Source organism: Macaca fascicularis, chromosome 4 (genome assembly GCF_037993035.2).
Source record: "Macaca fascicularis isolate 582-1 chromosome 4, T2T-MFA8v1.1".
NCBI lineage: Eukaryota > Metazoa > Chordata > Mammalia > Primates > Cercopithecidae > Macaca > Macaca fascicularis.
The window spans coordinates 145,572,007-145,593,163 of NC_088378.1; the positions used below are offsets into that span (position 1 = coordinate 145,572,007).

Sequence of the window (21,157 nt, forward strand, 5' to 3'; positions counted from 1 at the left end):
CCAACTTCGTGTTTCCCTCTATAAGAATATTATATTCCTGGCTTCATTCATTAAATACCCCCAACTCTCCTATGATCTGGCATAACCCTCAGTCAATATACCAGAGTTTATATATGTATGAGTTTTTCTTTAATGAGCTCTTTTTTGTATTTTGTCAACTCAAGATTTTATATCTACGTGTTTTAATATATGAATTTCTGGAATGTCTAATAAGTTCTGCAAGTTTGTTGGCAATTTTCTCCTTATTTTTAGTAAGTGTTCTTGCTATTATAGTTCCTATGCACTTCCATATAATTTTACAACCAGTTTATCAAATCCTTGGAAAAACACTTTTGGAATTTATGTTGAAATTACACTGAATCAATAGATCAGTTTGGGAAGAAATGATATGGTTGAGATATTAAGTCTTCTTATCTGTAAACATAATATGTTTTTCCACTTATTTAAGTTTTCAGTTTCTATTTTGAAAATAAGCTATTTTGTCATTCTACCTCTTCTGATATTTTTAGAAAGTTTGTAATTTTTATCTATTTGTTATCTTCATCATTACATTATTATTTAAGAGCTTGGTTATTGTGTTTCTTTAGACAATCTCTTTGTTTCCTTAGTTTGAACAATTAACAATGCAAGATTGCATATTCTTCCTCCCCGCCTCTCTTCCCTCTCACCCACAGCCAATTGTAATCAGTGATTTTACAGCTCTCAATGTTTACTTTGGTGTAGTTAATTAAGCTCATGCATATAACACTTCTTCATTCTTAGTTGTAGTGGATTAAATAATGTTGCCCCAAGTTTGTGTCCATCCAGAACCTCAAAATGTGACTTTATTTGAAAATAGGGTCTTGGCTGACGTAATTAGTTAAGATGAGGTCATACTGGATTTGGGCGAGGCTTAAATCCAATGACTGGTGTCTTTATAAGAAGAGAAGGCATACAGAGACACAGAGAAAAGAAGGCCACATAACAACAGAGACAGAGATAGGAATTACGCAGCTACAACCCAAGGTACACTAGAGGTTTCCAGGAGACATCAGAAACTAGGAAGAGGCAAGGAAATATTCTTCCCTAGAGCCTTCAGAGAGGGTGACTGCAGACACTTTGATTTCAGACTCCTAGACAACAGAACTGAGAGCAAATTTTTATTGTTTTAAACCACCCAGTTTGTGACATGTTATAGCAGTGCTAGAAAACTTGCTGATTTTCTCTCAGTACACACTTATTCAGATTTCTGATGCACATCAGGTTGCCTTTAATTCCCTTTACATCAAATTGGTACAATTAATATCTTATTTCTGTGAAGCCACTTATTGAGCTCAGCTGGAATTTCACTGAAACACATTCCTAGGAATGGGATTTCTACTACTAAACGGCTATACAAAAATAAACACGTATTTAATGTCAATGCTGCAAAATCTAAAACCTAGACTTTAAGATCCTTTATGAAAGGAAATGTAGAAATTAATATATGTATATTTTTATCATGGTAAACAGAACCAGAGGAAGGGCATCTAACTCACATTGGTCTGAGAAAAAATCCTGGGGGACGGTGACCTTGAGGTAAACCTATAATGAATAAACTTGAGTTGAAGAAGAAAGGAGGATATTTCGAGCAGAGGAAGTTTTTTAAGTTTACTGTGCTCCTTACTATTAATGAAGATTTCTTTGCTATTCATGACCTAGAACTATTTTCAGCAAAGTCATAATCTTTTGCAGAACTGCCGTTTTCAGGTTTTCGAAGCAACATGGGAAATCTGTTTTATAGAATCTTATAACAACTTTTTAATATGAAGATTAGCATTTATTAGGGCCTCTGTCAAGGAAAAATTCAGTAGTCAATGTATGAATACCACTTCAATAGATGAACTTCTTAGCACTACCTCAAGGCTTCCTCGTTAGTATAGTGGTGAGTATCCCCGCCTGTCACGCGGGAGACCGGGGTTCGATTCCCCGACGGGGAGACAAATGGATACTTTTGATTCCAACCTTTATAATACCAATGTTATAAAGCGAGTGAGGCCTTAATAAGGCCAATCTTAGAAAGCAGCTCTTTCTGGTTTTATTTATTTATTTATTTATTTATTTATTTATTGAGAAGGAGTTTCACTATTGTTGACCAGGCTGGAGTGCAATGGCGCGATCTCAACTCACTGCAACCTCCCTCTCCCGGGTTCAAGCGATTCTCTGCCTTAGGCTCCTGCTGGGATTACAGCCATGCGCCACCCGGCTAATTTTATATTTTTAGTAGAGATGGGATTTCTCCATGTTGGCCAGGCTGACCTCAAACTCCCAACCTCAGGTGATCCACCCACCTCGGCCTCCCAAAGTGCTGGGATTACAGGCGTGAGCCACCGCGCCTGGCCCTGGTTTTGTCATTTTAGGTCTGATTCCTGCGTATTGGTTTATCAATGGGTTCACGCAGCAAGCCATCATCTGATGGAAGTCCACTGCCACCTTCTCTCTGGGAAGAGAGGTCACCGAACGCGCCAGTATTCAAAGTGTGTTCAGCTGACTCTAGAAACACGCCAGGATCTCTAATTGGGAATTTTCATTCCTCGACTGGTTGGTTGGGAACAAGAAATGCGTTTTTCTTTGCCTTAGTGTGTTCCAAGCATGCTAGTTGGTGAGAGTCGTTTGAGGCCGGCCTGCCACAGGAGTGACTTTGAGGCAGAAAGGGCCGAACTACTGGGGTGGGTGGTGAAGTTTACATTTAGGCTGCATCACTTGCAAATTGGGCGATGTCTTGGGTTATTTTGTCCTCTCCTTCCATCTGTGAATTTAATAATTTGTATCTTAGGATTCTTGGGGAAATTAATAAGTAAATGATAAATGGAAAACTGATTAATAATCTATACAGGAAAGGCCAGGCGTGGTGGCTCACGCCTGTGATCCCAGCACTTTGGGAGGCGGAGGCAGACAGATCACGAGGTCAGGAGTTCGAAACCAGCCTGACCAACTGGTGAAATCCCGTCTCTACTAAAAATACAAAAATTAGCCAGGTAGGGTGTCGTGCGCCTGTAATCACAGCTACTCGGGAGGCTGAGGCAGGAGAATGGCTTGAATCTGGGAGGCGGAGGTTGCAGTGAGCCGAGATGGTGCCACTGCACTCCAGCTTGGGCAACAGAGCGAAACTCCATCTCAATAATAATAATAATAATAAAATAATAATCTATACAGGACAGTAAAATGTAATATCTGGGGTTATATTTTCTACTGGAAATTAATTATATTTCTATCAGACAAAATGTATTTGAGTTGGTATGGACAAATATCATTTGCATTACTATCAGTTATCTACAAGTCAGCTTTTCTCCTGCGGAGTCCTAGAACAGTTTAACAAATAAAAATTTGGTCAAAGGTACACACTCACAATCAAGTAATTTCCAGAGGTCTATTAGAGAATGCCCAACACTTCACTGAAAAGACACCCAATCATTTCTGTTGCCCATTTCCAAGATTCTGACAATTTTTTGTAACACATGAAACTTTAAGTTATTATGCAGCATTTCAAATCGAGTTATTAAGGAGGAGTTAGCAGAGACAGAGACACCTTTAACCAGGTCACTTAGTTCTGTCCCTCTGTTTATCCAGTTGTAAATCTGGTCAGTGTATGTTTTTAACTTTATTACCACAGTTGGATGGGATATTTTAAGGTCTTACTCTTTCCTTAGTTTATACTGTTTCTTAGGGACTTCATATGAACAAAGATGAGTGAAAACAAATGCATTCTCTGGCAGTTCTACAAGATCTTTCTTCTCTCACTCCCTACTTGCTCTCCCTCATTTAGAAGATCTGTTGCTTGTGGTATGAAGAGACTTCAGCAGGCTTCAGTAGATGGTATTAATATTTCAGGATGCATGTTGCTTCTGTTGTCCAGGTTTAACAAAAAGTCCACTGAGTCAACTGAGACAGTCAAAATCTGCCAGTACAGAGATACAGCCAATCTAAGGCTCTGCAATCCAAGTGACTGAAGGAATTCACACTGCAGCCTTGACCGCTTGGGCTCAAGCAATCCTCCCACCTGAGCCTCCCTAGTGGCTGGGACCACAGTCATACGCCACCATACCTAGCTAATTTATTATTATTATTTTTTGAAGAGACAGGGTCTCACTATTTTACCCAGGCTAGTCTCAAACTCCTGTGCTCAAATAGTCCTCCTGCTACCGCCTTCCAAAATGCCAGGATTGCAGGCATGAGCCACTGCACTTGGCCCTCATTCCTTTTTATAACTACATATTACACCATTACATGTGAAACAATAGTTCATTCAATAAATATCCTATGTTTGGTAGTTTAGGTAGTTTCCAGTATTTTGCAGTTTCAAGTAGTCCTGCAGTTAATGTGTGTAGATAGTTTCATATTGTTGGAAATGTATCCTAAGTATAAATATTTCAAAGTGGGAGTGCTAGGTTGAAGGATGAGTAAGAAAGCAAGATGTTGATTGGCTTGTGGCTTGAGGTGTATGTATTTTATAATGCTAAAGGACTATCCAACTATTCTTAAGAGTGTCTTAGAAAGTGGTAATAATTTTGTCAAAGTTCAACATCCAATAATAGAGGAGATAATTATATAATTTTATTTTTGCACATGAGGGGCAATAACCCATCCCTTTATTGTGAGGTCCTTTGTGAATGTTTGTATGTCTTTTTTTTTTTTTTTTTTTTAGACAGAGTTTCACTCTTGTCACCCAGGCTGGAGTGCAATGATGCAATCTTGGCTCACTGCAACCCCCTCCTCCTGGGTTCGAGTGATTCTCCTGCCTCAGCCTCCTGAGTAGCTGGGATTACAGGTGTCCACCACTATGCCCAGCAAATTTTTTTATTTTTAGTAGAGACGGGGTTTCACCATGTTGGGCAGGCTGGTCTAGACCTCCTGACCTCAGGTGATCCACCCACCTCGGCCTCCCAAAGTGCTGGGATTACAGGTGTGACCCGCCGCACTCAGCCAAATGTTTGTATGTCTTGAGTGAGTGTGTGTGTCAAATAAGTCTCCGCAGAGAAGAATGCCATCAATAAATATCACACCTATATTTCTGGAGAAAGTTGGATGCAGTTAAGATCTTGCTGGCAAAGATTATGTGCTATGGCAAGCCATATGAGATAATCCATGGTAGAGAGGTAAAAGTGTACTGTGTTCCCTCACAGATGCAGACAAACTGAGAAGATTTGAGGCATTGAAATAGCCACTAAACAAAACGTAGTAGACAAATCTATAACTACAGAGTATATATCAGTTAACAATTAGATGGTGTCAGTAATTACAATAATATTTGGTATAAGGACCTTAATGGGTGGGACCATGGAATTAAGGTTGCAGTAATCTTCCATTAGGAGGCATTCATGCTTTCCAAGTTTAATAACAAGCTAACCTGGGCTGCTCAATGAGAAACTGTAGGGATAATCACCCCTTCTCTAAACAGAGCTTATACAATGGGCTTAATACTTGAAAGTCCTGTTTTAATTTATATTAAATTAAATATACAGTCAAAATATCCCATTACATGTAGCACTTTTTAAAATCTCTTTTCTACCATCTTTTAATGCTGATAAAGCAATTTCCACAATACTCACTTTGACAAGGGAAATGCTTACTTGAGCAGAAAAAGTCAGAGAATGTAAAATTTGGGAAGGAAGAAAAACCTGAATCTAATGTTCCCAGGCTACAGAAAACTCATGAAATCTTAAAATTAACTTGGGTTCCACTTCGCTTTGTATAGCTTTCACCTTTACAAGCTCAGAGCTATGCCTGCACTCACCCTCATATCCATCTCATTCTTTGGCCAGAGGTTGCTAGTACATAATATTCAGAGAAGAAAGAAATGCAGGAGACTCTTGGGATGAAAGGAAGGGGGATGGAGGAAATGAATGAAAACAGAAGGAAAATAAATCAAGAATGAAGAATAAAATTGTACTTCTGTGTTGAGCTGAATAAATTTATGTGAATCCATAGAACTGTTTTCTTGGCACCTTATGCAAAGTTAGATTGCACAGCAGATGTATGCTGGACCTACAACACAGACCTCGATGGGTGAAACCATACTAATATTTTCAATATGGCACTTGTGGACTCCAAAATTATTCTGTTTTCCCCAACTCTGAGTCCCCCAGGAGAGAAGAACAACACCATTTATGTAAATCACAGCCACTGCTTTCTGTTTCCTGCCCTGTCCCATACCTGACAAAATCTAGCCTTTCATCATTTTCCATGGTTTTGGTTTATTTGTTTATTTATTTATTTACTTACTTATTTTGAAACTGACATTATTGCAGGAAACATTGTGAAGTCTCTTGTTGTCTTGGTTCTTACCTCATTGCTTCCTTTCTTCCTCTGCAAAGGTGCTCATGCATGACTGAAGGTCGAATATGACCGTGGCAGCAAATACTACTTTTTCAACATCCAGGTCATTCTTGTCTTTGAATGAGATGGACCTTAAGATAAGATGTGATGAAACATATTAGAAGAGGACATGGATTAATATGGAATCTCTGATGTTCAAGGTGATGCATTACCAAGTGATTCATTCAACTTTGCCCTTATGGATGGGAAAGGAAACACTTAAGTAGCAAATGAGAGGTAACAGAGAATGAAAGGTAGAAGAAAAAAGAAGACAAGAGGGAAAAGAAGAAGGGCCTAGGGAAAGGTGGAGGAGAAGAGAAAGGAAAAGTTAGCATTAGGATGGGTGTGCTAAAAAGGGAGAAGCACGAGAGACATGGGAAATGGTCTTCTATGCCTGCAAAACCCTTGGAAGTGGGCAGTCATTCCACTTCCCACCCAACCTTAAATAACCCAGGAAATCCCAATTGTGAAAGTGCAGAAAGAATGTTGAAGGGGACAACAGATTTAAATCCTCTGTCTTGTGTTGTAAGTTATAACTTTCATTCTGCTTTCCCTATCTTTTATTTTTATTTATTTATTTATTTGAGACTGAGTCTCACTCTGTCACCCAGGTTGGAGTCCAGTGGCGTGATCTTGGCTCTCTGCAACCTCCACCTCCCAGGTTCAAGCAATTCTCCTGCCTCGGCCTCCTGAGTAGCTGGGACTACAGGCGCATGCCACCACGCCCAGGTAATTTTTGCATTTTTAGTAGTAATGGGGCTTCACCATGTTGGCCAGGCTGGTCTTGAACTCCTGATTTCAAGTGATCTGCCCACTTTGGCCTCCCAAAGTGCTGGGATTACAGGGATGAGCCACTGAGTCTGGCCTCTTTCTGTATCTTTTAATTCCTCTGAAGAAGAAACCTTGTTCACTCCAGTCATTACTAAATTGGACACATCTCCTCAAGTTCAGGAAGAAACATGAGTCCCCAGGTGATTGAGACACACTTTGGGAGACCCTGAAAGTCTTTGAAACCCTGAATTCCTCTCACTCTTCTTACAGATCTCATCATTTCACCAGCTGAATTAGGACCTAAGAGAGAGCTGGAGGTTTAAGTCTGGGGAACAGCAGACTTTTGACCTTTCAATACCTGTTTCTGCTAAAAAAAAATACTTCATTTTTATGTCAGGTGCAACCAGGGACTGACAATTCCTGCTGCCCTGCCTACTGATTTCTGAGGTCCACTTTGAAGGCGGGAAAACTTCCACAACTTTTCAAATACAGAATTTCTCTAATAGAAATCTTGTTAGCTTTACTCCTCTTCTCTAGAGTACATATGACTTAGTGAAAATGAGGGAACAGTCATAAAGAATATGCACTTACTGTGCTCAGAGTATCCACTGGGTAAAAACCTCGACTTTTTGTCTAAAACCCATTTCAAGTCTTATAAAAATCTATAGTGCTGTACACAGAAAAAATGCACAGAAGCCCATTTCTGGTTTTTTTTTTTTTTTTTTTTTTTTAGATTATATCTTAAGGTGAGGACAGTAGCTTTGTAATGAAAGCACAAAATGGATGACTGACAATTTCAAAATCTGTCTGGATTTTAGTTCGTGTTTCTTGCAGGGTTTTGTGTACTACCATCTTGTCTAAGACCTGGGAAACTCGGAGATGAACAAGACAAAGGCCACTGCTCTCAGTCTACATGCTACTACTAGGGTGCTCCCAAACTGCAACACCCTCTAGAATGAGGTAGTTATCCCCCACCACGTAAGGGAATTTGAAAGTAGCTATCCAGTAACTCCAGTGCAAGTTACTTGTTATAGTATCTTTACCATAATCCTAAATTTTCTTACAAATATGTGATTTAGTCTTTGGAGGGTATAAGTAAGTTAAACCTAGCAAAGGTTTGAGGGTAGGACTGTTTCGACACATACGGCAGAAGTTTTCTGTTTTGACTTCTACGTGTGGCAGAAATCAAAACTATGCTTACCGCCTGGACAGGGACTTGAACCCTGGACCCTCAGATTAAAAGTCTGATGCCCTACCGACTGAGCTACCCAGGCCCTCCTACGATAGCTTTCTTCATTCTTTAAATAATGTAGTCCCATCAGTAATTGGCTTGCCAAGAAAAGCTGCAGGAAATCCATGGTTTCGGAAACTACCAGGGTTGGAGCTCAATCACCTAAGCCATTTAATCACCAAGCAGATAATTTAACCTCCACACTGTACTTTCATTAAACAGCCTATTCATGTACACAATTGCAGGGAGAATGAAGATTATTCCTATATTGCCAAAGGGAGTTCGTTGCTCTGGGCAGAGGGGTCCTGGGAGACCGAATTTGCGGGCTCCCTCGCCATCTTGGAGGGAGGAACCAGGAGGTGGAGACGGTTTTAAGGAACGATTGGCCTGAGGAGAATCCTCGAGAGGATTAAAAAGTGTGGAAAGAAGATGAAGGTTCTCTGTTGCTCCATTTGGTATTTTTCCCACACTTTCAGAAGTGGAATGTCTAGGTTCTTCAGAGGTAGGAGGAAATAAAAATACAAGTCCCCCTCTAATTTTCTCTTCGCATTTTGTCTGGAGCCCCAATTCATTCAAAGACAAGAATGGCCTGGGAGTTCAGGAAATAGTGCTCGTGGTTTGTTCAGTATTCATTAATTCTTGAGATATTTTGAGCACCTGTAAAGAGGGACCATGGGGACAAAAACCCCACAGCAAATTTGGCAGAAGAGGAAGACAGGAAGAGACTTGTTCCATGAGGAGCTGTGCCAGACCTGGACTGCCTAACCCAGAACTGTAACTCTATTGTTTTTTTTTTTTTTTTTTTTTTGAGACGGAGTCTCGCTATGTCGCCCAGGGTGGAGTGCAGTGGCCGGATCTCAGCTCACTGCAAGCTCCGCCTCCCGGGTTTTTACGCCATTCTCCTGCCTCAGCCTCCCGAGTAGCCGGGACTACAGGCGCCCACCACCTCGCCCGGCTAGTTTTTTGTATTTTTTAGTAGAGACGGGGTTTCACCGTGTTCGCCAGGATGGTCTCGAACTCCTGACCTCGTGATCCGCCCGTCTCGGCCTCCCAAAGTGCTGGGATTACAGGCTTGAGCCACCGCGCCCGGCCTGTTGTTTTAGGCCGGGCACCGTGGCTCACGCCTGTAACCACAGCACTTTGGGAGGCTGAGATAGGTGGATCACTTGAAGTCAGGAGTTTGAAACCAGCCTCGCCAAAATGGCGAAACCCGGTCTCTAATAAAAATACAAAAAAAAAAAAAAAAAAAAAAAAAAAATTGGCTGGGCTTGGTGGTGGGCACCTGTAATCAGCTACTCGGGAGAGGGACGGAGGAGAATCGCTTGAACTCGGGAGGCAGAGGTTGCAGTGAGCCAAGATCGCACCATTGCCCTCCAGCCTGGGCGACAGAGCGAGACTCCATCTCAATAAATAAATAAATAAATAAGCCAGCTTTTCTTTTTCCTTTTCCTTTTTCTTTTCCTTTTCCTTTTTCTTTTCTTTCTTTTTTTTTTTTTTTTTTTTGAGACGGAGTCTCGCTCTGTCGCCCAGGCCAGAGCGCAGTGACGCGATCTCGGCTCACCGCAAGCTCCGCCTCCTGCGTTCAGGCCATTCTCCTGCCTCAGGCTCCCAAGTAGCTGGGATTACAGGAGCCTGCCACCACTCCTGGCTATTTTTTTCTATTTTTTGAAGTAGTGGGCAGAAGGGGAGGCTGAGGCAGGAGAATGGCGTGAACCCGGGAGGCGGAGCTTGCAGTGAGCCGAGATCGCGCCACTGCACTCCAACCTGGCGACAGAGCGAGACTGCGTCTCAACAACAACAACAAAAATTACCCCTACTTCCTGACAGTATCCAAAGCACGGCAAAGCCCTACTTTCTTAAAGCCTGTCTCAAATCACCCCGCCAAAGTCTAAATTTTATAATTTTTTTTCTAACACCCTATTAGTGAGACACCCGTGGTTTCCACTGTGTGTGTTCTCCCTCACTGCAACATGTAATAAACCCAACTCCAGGTGTGTCCCTGGCGGCCTTTGGTGAGAGTGCGTTGGCACCCATCAGTTTTATGTATTTTTCTGTCTCCCTGCACTGCTCCACTTCTGTATCTTTGGTACCAATTACAGAATCAGAACTTGGCTGTGCATTCAACAAATATTTGTGAAATGAATGAATGAATGAACAAATCAATAAAGTCAGCTTTGCCCACAAGAAAGCAAAAGGCTACATTCCTGAGCAGGGCAGGCCAAGAAAGCAACAAATCTTGCCATATGCCTGGCTTCCAGAAAGGTTGGATTAGCATAGCTGGAATAAAGCAGGCTATTTTCTTTCAGGGCAACATGCTGCCTTTCTTGGCAGGCTCATAAGCCGATCCACTTGGTGTATACTCTCTTCTTCCACCCTCTCCTTATATTACCAAGCAAAACCTGGCATGAGTGGGAGTTTTAAAATTAGGTCAGCCACATTTCATCTGGGAAGCACTCTTAATCTGTTAGGATTCATGCTGGATTCTTCTACCACCTTCATCAACAATAAGAGTTTCCTGATTTATACTCAGGGCAACAGTGAATAATGAATCAGTAAATTCTTTCATGTCTTCTTTTTTTGTCAAGTCACATTTTCTTCTACCGTGTGACCATATCTCTCAGTATTTCCCACTTTGAAAGCCAAAAAAATAGTAAAATATGTTTGGTCTACTTAACTGAGAAAATCCCATTGGTGTTCAACATTGAAGCTTTTGCTCACACCCTCTCACAGGTCACTTCATTGGCTGCATTTGAGATCTAATCCAATCACTTCTGATCTTCATGTGAGTGTCATCAAGTCGTTATAGATTAGAGGCATTCTCACTTAAAGAAAAAAATAGGTCACTTTTCTAAATGGAACAATTTCCTTTAGATGAAGATTCTATAAATAATAAACTTTCTTTTTTTTTGAGACAGAGTCTCGCTCTGTCGCCCAGGCTGGAGTGTAGTGGCGCGACCTCAGTTCACTGCAAGCTCCACCTGGGTTCATGCCATTCTCCTGCTTCAGCCTCCAGAGTAGCTGGGACTACAGGCGCCCGCCACCAAGCCCGACTAACTTTTGTTTAGTAGAGACGGGGTTTCACCGTGTTAGCTAGGACGGTCTTGATCTCCTGATCTTGTGATCCACCCGCCTCGGCCTCCCAAAGTGCTGGGATTACAAGCATGAGCCACCGCGCCCGGCCAATAATAAACTTTTTGATAGTCCTGCTCAAAACTATTCTGGATGTTTCACTACCTTCCATCATTTAGATATTATAGATCTGCCAAAGCCTGCCTCCAGTTGTGTTGGTTCCGGGAAAAAAAAAAAAAAAAAAAAAAGCCCTTCTTTAAGCATTTAAAACGTTCTTTCACTGGTGAGAATTTCTACTTTGATTTAGTTCTCTAGTCTGTTAATTTTGGCTTGTGATATTGTGAGCATGGGCTGACAAATTGTGATGATGGCCTTGTAGGGGGTAGAACCTAGTCTATTGATTGTTAAATAGGCTTCTTGCCCATGGTTCACATCCTTTTACTCTTCCCTGTGGATAAAGCTATTGGCTCTTATTCCTCATGTGGTGCATCTGACGCCCACCATCATCTAGTCCAAACCATCATCACCTTTTTCTGGACCACTGCAAGGTTCTCATAAGGGTGGAGCCTGAATTCAATCCCACTGATATCTGACTCAAGGTTTTCATTCTTTCCACATCTCTAAATGTTGTTAAAATATTTTACATGCTACAGCTAGATCAAGAAATTATTAATAGAAGTCCTAGCTACTTGGAAGGCTGAGGCAGGAGGATTGCTTGAGACCAGCAGTTCCAGGCTGCGGTACACTGTGATCACACCTGTAAATAGCCACTGCATTCCAGGCTGGGTAACCAAAGAAGACCCTGTTTTTGTTGTTGCTGTTGTTGTTTTAAAATGACAGACAAGTAAACAACAACAAGACCAACTTCTCTTTGGCCATTATCCATTCACAAAATAGCCTGCAACTCTCCGATAACTGATTTACAATGTGTCTGTAATGCTGGAAGCCCTTCGCTACAAAATAAAAGCAGGGATAGCTGTGAGCCTCTCACCTTCATCACTGAAAGGAGGGAGAAGGGAAGGCAGATACAGTTTATTGCTTGGTAATAGCCATTAACCCTTTTTACTCGTACCTCTATTAGCACATATCGAACCATATATCACATCCCTTCACTTTCGTATCCCCTTTACCCAGGCTATCAGGAAAAAAATGAATGAGAGGAAAAAATGAGAGAGATAAAAGCCAGTGGGTGAAGAAAGTGCTGGAACAAGTGTGGGATCTGGGGAGAAACACAGGAAGAGTGTGCAATATGCCACCACCTAAACTTAGAAGGACGATTTGGATGCTGGAAGACAGGTTTAAAGGGGGGCGTTCAAGCCTTTCTCACTGGCTCCCTCCTTACCTATGTTACTTTTCAATTTAATTGTGAGAAGAGAGTGTAAGCATCAAAACAAGCTAGCAGAAAAGGTCTCCACAGCCATCACTAACAAGATCTATAGATATGTGAAATTCCCACACCGTGGGGACTGACTTGGATTGTGGGACTGGTGGGTGAGTGGGAGGAGGGAATCTTGGTGGGCAACGAATTAAGGGGAGGTGTGGGCGGGAGCGGGGTCTCAATACACCCGGCTCCTTGGCTCTGGGGCTGCCTTAACTGTGTGCCATAGTGATAGTCTCTACTTCCATCAAAACTCAGCTTTACTCCTCTTCTGTTTTGCAATTAGTTTAGTTTTCACTGTACAACTGAACACAGTCTCTGGAACAGATTGACTACTGATTACAGTAAGTAGATGATTGAACCACCCACTCCATGCAGGTGTCAGGATGGCCGAGTGGTCTAAGGCACCAGACTCAAGCTTAGGCTTCCCCCTTTGGGGGTTCGGATCTCCAAATGGAGGCATGGGTCTGAATCCCACTTCTGACATACCCATTTTGCATACGCCACAGATTCAAGATCTGCAACTTCTCATGTTAACTGTTTTACTACCCTACTCTTTTTAAAAAATTCTTTGGCAGGCGCACCAAATGTTGCTCTTCCTCACTTTCTTCATTAGAACATTGCCCTTCTTTCAGCTCTTTTTGGACTAGTGTGGTTTAGAAATCCTTTCCCTCTTTCTTCTTTCCTCTGTCCTTTCAATAAAAATTACATATTTACAAATTTCTACATGGAATAATAGTAATAGCTCAGTCCTAAAATCCAGGCCTTAAAATATAGATAAGGAGAGGGCTATTTGTTCCTATTTTCAGACCTTTAACTTCTCTGTGAGAGTAAGTGGCAGGCATTTTGAGTATTCTTCCATATTTCTGCATGTCGTTCCTTCTCCATTGTTCTCACCAGAGCTGCTTCTTTTTCTTCACCTGCTGGCCTTCTTCTTTCATTCCTCATATACCTTCTCCCCATCACTTTACTCACTGGCTTTTATCTCTCTCATTTTTTCCTCTCATTCATTTCTTCTTGATAGCCTAATTGTATAGTGGGTGAAGTAAAGAGATGGGATGTGATACATTCTATGGCTTAAGATAAGAGAGATGTGAGAGTCAGAAGAACAAGAACAGTGGTTCTCAACTAGGAGTGATTTTGCCAAAGTCTAGAGATATTTCTGGTTGTCACACTGGGGAAGGGTGCTACTTGCATCTAGTGATTAGTTATCAGTGATGCTGCTAAACATTCTACAGTGCATGGGACAGCATCTGCAACCAACTAAGAATTATCTAGCCTAAAATATCAATAGTGCTGAGATTGAGAAACCCTGGATTAGGAAGAACCTCTCCCTTTGTTTTGTAATCACTATTGAGTAATAAGTCATGTGTTAGTTTCCTGTTGCTATTGCAACAAATTACCACAAACTTGGTGACTTAACACAAATTTATTCTCATACAGTCAGAAGTCTAAGATCAAGCAGGACTTTGTTCCTCCTGAGGCTTCAAAAGAGAATCTGTTTCCTTGCCTTTTCCAGCTCTTAGCAGCCATCTGTATCCCTTGATTCAAGGGATACAGTCCTCCATTTTCTTTTTCCTTTCTTTTCTTTTTTTTCTTTTTTTTTTTTTTTTTTGAGACAGAGTCTCGCACTGCTGCCCAGGCTGGAGTGCAATGGTATGATCTTGGCTCACTGCAACCTCTGTCTCCAAGGTTCAAGTGATTCTCCTTGCCTCAGCCTCCCAAGTAGCTGGGATTACAGGTGTCTGCCACCACGCCCAGCTAAATTTTTTGTATTTTTAGTAGAGATGGGATTTCTCCATGTTGGCCAGGCTGGTCTCAAACTCCTGACCTCGTAATCTGCCCACCATGGCTTCCTAAAGTGCTGGGATTACAGATGTGAGCCACTGCACCTGGCTAGTCCTCCATTTTCAAAGCACATACATCACTCTATCCTCTGGTTGCATCATCACATATTCTTTTTCTGTCTCTTTCACTCTTGACTTCCCTTTTATAATATTGGGCCCAACTGGATCATCTGGGATACTTTTCTCATCTCAAAACTTAATTACTTTGCAAAATCTCTTTTGCCATGTAAGGTAACGTATTCATAGGTTTCTGGGATTAGCATGTGGACATCTGTGAGGGGCCACTATTCAGTCTATCACAAGTGGTTTCCTGACTTGATTAAGGTGAAAGATGTTCATGCACTGGTCAGTTTTCATACTTGTATTTATTAGCCCTCTAATTAGTAGCTTTCAGAGGCTTTCATTTCCCATGAAAGATAATACAAATATTACAAGCAACAATTGGCAATCGGGTATCTAATTTTACCCATTTTGTGTGTGGTTGGTGATCTGGTGGTGTTTTGTTTGCTTGGTTTTGCCTACTTAATTATATTTGTTTGTTTCTCAGATAGAATACCCAGAATATTACTTTGAAACTTTGCCTACTTAATTAAATTTGTTTGTTTCTCAGATAGAATACCCAGAATATTACTTTGAAACAATGTAAAGAAGTAATACCATGAGAATTTTGAGTCAAATATTAGGAGTTTGAATTCAAGTCCCCCAAATGAACTCCTCTAAAAGGTAAAATTTTCTTGTTCCTAGAAATGTCATCAAATTCCAGTAGCTGACAATTTCAAGTATTCCTGCCCTACTTCATATTACCCTAGTCCAACATGATCTATGTTGTTATGAGTCAGCCAATGTTTTCTGTAAAAAGACCAGATGGGTCAAGAGGAAAACTCAAGGATATTCTGTAAGTTTTAAATTGTAAGAGAAAAAACAACATTTATTTGTTTGTTTGTTTGTTTTGAGATGGAGTCTCACTCTGTAGGCCAGGCTGGAGTGCAATAGTGCAATCTCAGCTCACTGCAACCTTTGCCTCCCAGGTTCAAGTGATTCTCCTACCTCAGCCTCCTGAGTAGCTGAGGTTACAGGCACCCGCCATCAAGCCGGGTTAATTTTTTTATTTTTTAAAGACAGGGTTTCACCATGTTGGCCAGGTTGGTCTTGAACTCATGACCTCAGGTGATCCACCTGCCTTGCCCTCCGGAATTGCTAGGATTACAGGCGTGAGCCACCACACTCAGCTGAGAAAACAACATTTTTAACAAAATTCAAAATATAACTATAGAATTGAGCAAATTTTTTTCTAGTATAGGCCCACTAATGAAAAGAATGAAATTTTTTGGAGGGAATAATGTTTCAGTTACTTGAAATTCTAAGTCAGCATTCCCTATTATCAAGTAAACTAAGCAGTATTGGTAATATCTATCCACACATCAAGAGCCAGGGGAAGTCATTCAAAGGCATTTGCCTTTGTTGTAATTGACTACTAACATTACTCACAATGTTTTCAGCTCTTAGCAGAGTTCTGTTCTGAAGGTTGGCTGTTCAGATTTCTTTTGGAACTAACTCACAGAATAGAGTTGCTTTCTCTTCTCTCCTTTCCATCTTATTTCCAACCAAATTTTAGTTTCTCACTGTTTGCTTTGGTTCAGTTAAATAATCATAGGCACAGAACGTTTGTCATTCTTAAATAAGACTTTTTATCTTAGTTATTAGAGATTGTACAGTGAACCTAAATTCTCCAGTATTGCTCCGTACTCCTTCAAATTTTTAGTTATATCATCTCAATATTGTCAGAGCATATACCATTTCCATTTTCTTCAGTTACTCTTATCTTTCTCACTGTTTTGGTGATCTGCAGTTTAATACATTCAGTGCCCCATGTTAATTGTTTTGCTCCAGTTTCCCCAGTCATTTTAATTGTTTGTTTGTTTGCCTAGAATAATACTTTGTGTAGGTGTTTATTGAAGGAAAGTCTATGTGATCAATATATCCTGACTTCTTGCATTTTTAAGTGGTTTATCCAGAATATTTGACTTAAAAATGCAGCTTTCTGAATATATACAACCCCTTATTCACCCTATATTTCCTTGAGTGTATGGTAGGTGTTACTCTACTGTCTTCAGGCATTTGATGCTGTTGTAGAGAAATCAGATGCCAACATGATTTTCTTTCCCCTAGCGTTGACTTGACCTTTGTAGCTGCTACCCAAATATTTTTTTTATTTTCAAAGTCAAATAACAGTACTAGAAATTATCCTATTTGAGATCAATTTTCTCTGGTATGCTTTGTGATCTTTCAGTAGATATATTCAAATTTTCTTTTAGATTATAAATATTTTCTCATGTAATGCAAATTCTCCACTGTTTCAATAATTCTTATTTTGGAGGGGGAAATTCCACTTATGTGGGTTTGTTGTTGTTGTTGTTTCGAGACAGAGTCTCACTCTGTCGCCCAGGCTGGAGTGCAGTGGCAAGATCTTGGCTCATGCAACCTCCACCTCCCGGGTTCAAGCAATGCTCCTGCCTCAGCCTCCCAAGCAGCTGGGATTACAGGCGTACACCATCATGCTCAGCCAATTTTTGTATTTCTAGTAGAGACGGAGTTTCACCATTATGGCCAGGCTGGTCTCAAACTCCCGGCCTCGTGTGATTTGCCGGCCTTGGCCTCTCAAAGTGCTAGGATTACAGATGTGAGCCACCATGTCCCTCCACACATCTGTGTATTTTTAAAATCTCCCTTGCCTATATTCTGCATTAGCAGTTGGCAAAATTTTTCTGTAAAAGATCAGATAGTAAATATTTTAGGCTTTGCAGGCCATATGGTCTGCAGCTACTCAACTCTGGCACTGAGAAGGGTAGTATGAAAGCAGCAACATATAATATAATGGTACATGAATGAGTATGACTGTGCTCCAAAAACCTTTATTCAAATAAAGCCTAATTTGAATTTTAAACTGAAAATAAATTTCATATCATTGTTTATATGTTATAAAGTTGTTTTCATTTTTTGAGCCATTTAAAAATAGAAAAAACATTCTTAGTTCAAGGCCACACAAGAATAGGTGGTAGGCTTGATTTGGTCCATAGCTGTAGAGCATCAACACCTGCTCTATATCTATAATTATTTTTATAATTAGTTTGATTATATTTTTGTTGTTCTTCTATTTTTCATGTCTATTCTCACTATCCACTTATATGCTATCAGTGGTACCCGCTTTGTGCTTTTTGTAATTTTAGTCTTCAATCTTGAATATTTTTTTCTTTTGTCTCTATGAGTTCTGTATTTTTCTGTTTCACAGTCTTTATTTTTCTTGTCATGAAATATTTATTTCTGGCAATGTATTTCCTGAATTCTTGTGTTTCTGCTTTGTGTTTTTTTCTTTATAGCCATTATTGTTTCTGTTTAACCCAAAAGTATCTGAGACAGGTCTCAATCAATTTACAAAGTTTATTTTGCCAAGATTAAGGACACACCCGTGACACAGCCTCAGGAGGTCCTGAGGACATGTGCCCAAAGTAGTCGGAGTACAGCTTGGTTATTTATTGATTGATGGATTGATTGAGAAGGAGTTTTTGCTCTTGTTGCCCAGGCTGGAGTGCAATGGCGCGATCTCGGCTCACCACAACCTCTGCCTCCCTGATTCAAGAGATTATCCTGCCTCAGCCTCCCAAGTAGCTGAGATGACAGGCATATGCCACCATGCCTGGCTAATTGTTTTTTTTTTTTTTTTTTTTTTTTTTTTTGTATTTTTAATAGAGACAGAATTTCTCCATATTCATCAGGCTGGTCTCGAACTCCTGATCTCAGGTGATCTGCCCACCTCAGCCTCCCAAAGTGCTGGGATTACAGGCGTGAGCCACTGCGCCCGGCGTACAGCTTGCTTTTATACGTTTTAGGGAGACATAATGTTACCGGAAAGGAGTCCCAATCCAGACCCAAGAGAGGATTCTCGGATCTCGTGTAGTAAGGAATTCTGGGAGAGTCCGTAGGGTAAAAAGCAAGTTTTTTAAGAAAGTAAAGGAATAAAGAATGGCTACTCTATAGGCAGAGCAGCAGCATAGGCTGCTCTGCAGCTTATTCTTATAGTAATTTCTTGATCATATGCTAAACAAGGGGTGGATTATTCCATGAATTTTCCTGGAAATGGGTGGGCAATTACCGGAACTGAGGGTTCCTCAGATCATACAGACCGTATAGGATAACTTCCAGAGGTTGCCATGGCATTTGTAAACTCATGGTGCTGGTGGGAGTATCTTTTTGCATGCTAATAAGTTATAATTAGCCTATAATGAGCAGTGAGAACGACCAGAGGTCACTCTGGTGACCATCTTGGTTTTGGTAGGTGTTGGCCAGCTTCTTTATCGCATCCTTTTATCAGTGAGGTCTTTGTGACCTGTACCGTGTCATGACCTCCTCTCTCATCCTGTGACTAAGAATGCCTGAACCTCCTGGAAATGCAGCCCAGTAGGTCTCAGCCTTATTTCACCCAGCCCCTTCAAGGTGGAGTCGCCGTTGTTCCAGTGCCTCTGACAATGAGCCATCAATCAGTATGTGTAAGATGTACATTGGTTCGGTGTGATAAGGCAGGACAACTCAAAGTAGGGGCTTCAAGATTAGAAGTCCGTAAGAGACAAAGGTTGCATTCTTTTGAGACCTTGATAAGCCTTCCACTGAAAACACAATTTAGTCTGGCTCCTTGAATCTGCATTTTTACGTAAACAATAGGGCAGAGGAAGCAATCTGATACACATGTGTCTCAGGTGAGCCTCAGAGGGATGACTTTGAGTTCTCTCTGTTCTTTGTCCACAAGGAATTTCCTTGTGGGCAAATTGTGAGGGAGGTATGTAACTTCTTATTTTCATACCTATCTTATTCAGGAATAAAATGGGAGGCAGGTTTGCTTGACATAGTTCCCAGCTTGACTTTTCCCTCGGTTTTGTGATTTTTGGGATCCTGGTATTTATTTTCCTTTCATACCTCCTTATAATATTTTTAATAAATTAATCATGAATTATGTTATTTTATATTCTTCTTTGTAGCCATATTTTTGGGCAAACTTGTATATAGAAAGATTAGATTGCAAGTTTTATATTTATTTTTATTGCAGCTATCTGCGGATACCAGCATACTTATTTTGTGTGTGTGTGATGCAGTCTCACTCTGTCACCCATGCTGGAGTGCAATGGTGCCATCTTGGCTCACGGCCACCCCCACCTCCTGGGTTCAAGTGATTCTCTTGCCTCAGCCTCCCAGTAGCTGGGATTACAGATGTGCACCACCACACCTGGCTAATTTTTGTGTTTTTAGTAGAAATCAGGTTTCACCATGTTGGCCAGGCTGGTCTTGAACTCCTGACCTCAGGTGATCCTCTGGCCTCAACCTCCCAGAGTTGAGATTACAGGTGTGAGCCACCGTGCCTGGCCCAGCATACTTCATTTTCTCTTCAGATATAAGTGAGACAGATTTTCCTGAACTAGTAGCATAGGCCCCTGTGAGAGCAGAGAAGGCAGGGTAACTTTGTAGACTTCAGATGTCAAAGATTCTCTATTGTGTTGTTTCAATAAAAGCCTGAGGTTGGCACCTCTGCAATCATGCTTCTCTTGGCTTTCAAAACCTAGCCCAGGTCTGGAGGGTTTTTGCCCATAGCTCTGAAATACTTAGACTTCTTTTCATGGACAAAAGTAATGAATGGTATTGCCTTGATGTTTCAAGACGAAGCACCAATTCAAACACAAGCTTTTTTTTTTTTTTTTTTTTTTTTTTTTTAGATAGAGTGGAGTCTGGCTCTGTTGACCAGGCTGGAGTGCAGTGGGATGATCTTGGTTCACTGCAACCTCCGCCTCCTGGGTTCAAGCAATTCCCCTGCCTCGGGCTCCCAAATAGCTGGGATTACAGGTGCGTACCACCACGCCCAGCTAATTTTTGTGTTTTTAGTAGAAACGGGGTTTCACCATGTTAGCTAGGGTGGTCTCGAACTCCTGACCTCAGGTGATCCACCCGCCTCGGCCTCCCAAAGTGCTGGGATTACAGGTGTGAGCCACTGAGCCCGGTTACACAAGCACTTTCTAAACTTTCCTACCCTCCTTCAGCCGTGACATTGTCTGGTATCATCTCAGTTCTATTTGCAGAAATTTCAGCTCAGGATTGGTTCTCTCCTTATAGCAGAGAGAGGCAGCTCAATACTTCTGAAGCCTGCTCCCTATCAGATTCCTCTGCGTTTCCTCTTCTCTGGGAAATAACTCGATTTGACTGCTATTTGGTTTCCTAGGCATGCATGGTGAAATTATCAGGCGTTTAAGGTGTTGTATATTCTCTATTTTGTTCCTATGTAAAAGTTGTTTGTGCTCTTTATGATATTCCGCTGGGGTATCTGAAAGATTTCAAACTAAGCGGCTGCCACGCCCCTCCCAGCTACTGTCCTTGGACCGGGGCTAGCCGGGCTTCTGCTCTTGCCCCTCGCCGCAGCGAGCGCAGCGTTTTGGAACACTTTCCTCGAAATTCCAAGTCTGAGACTCTAGTCTTTAGCACAGCCCTGTC

At 41.2% G+C, this 21,157-nt stretch overlaps 2 non-coding genes across 2 annotated transcripts; one reads left to right on the forward strand and one right to left on the reverse strand.

Moving 5' to 3' along the window:
- The first annotated feature begins 1,886 nt into the window (after nt 1-1,886).
- TRNAD-GUC (transfer RNA aspartic acid (anticodon GUC)) lies at nt 1,887-1,958 on the forward strand. Its single transcript has one exon. It is a non-coding gene; the product is annotated as a tRNA-Asp (tRNA).
- Nucleotides 1,959-8,305: 6,347 nt separating this feature from the next.
- On the reverse strand, nt 8,306-8,378 carry TRNAK-UUU (transfer RNA lysine (anticodon UUU)). Its single transcript has one exon. It is a non-coding gene; the product is annotated as a tRNA-Lys (tRNA).
- Nucleotides 8,379-21,157: the final 12,779 nt, after the last annotated feature.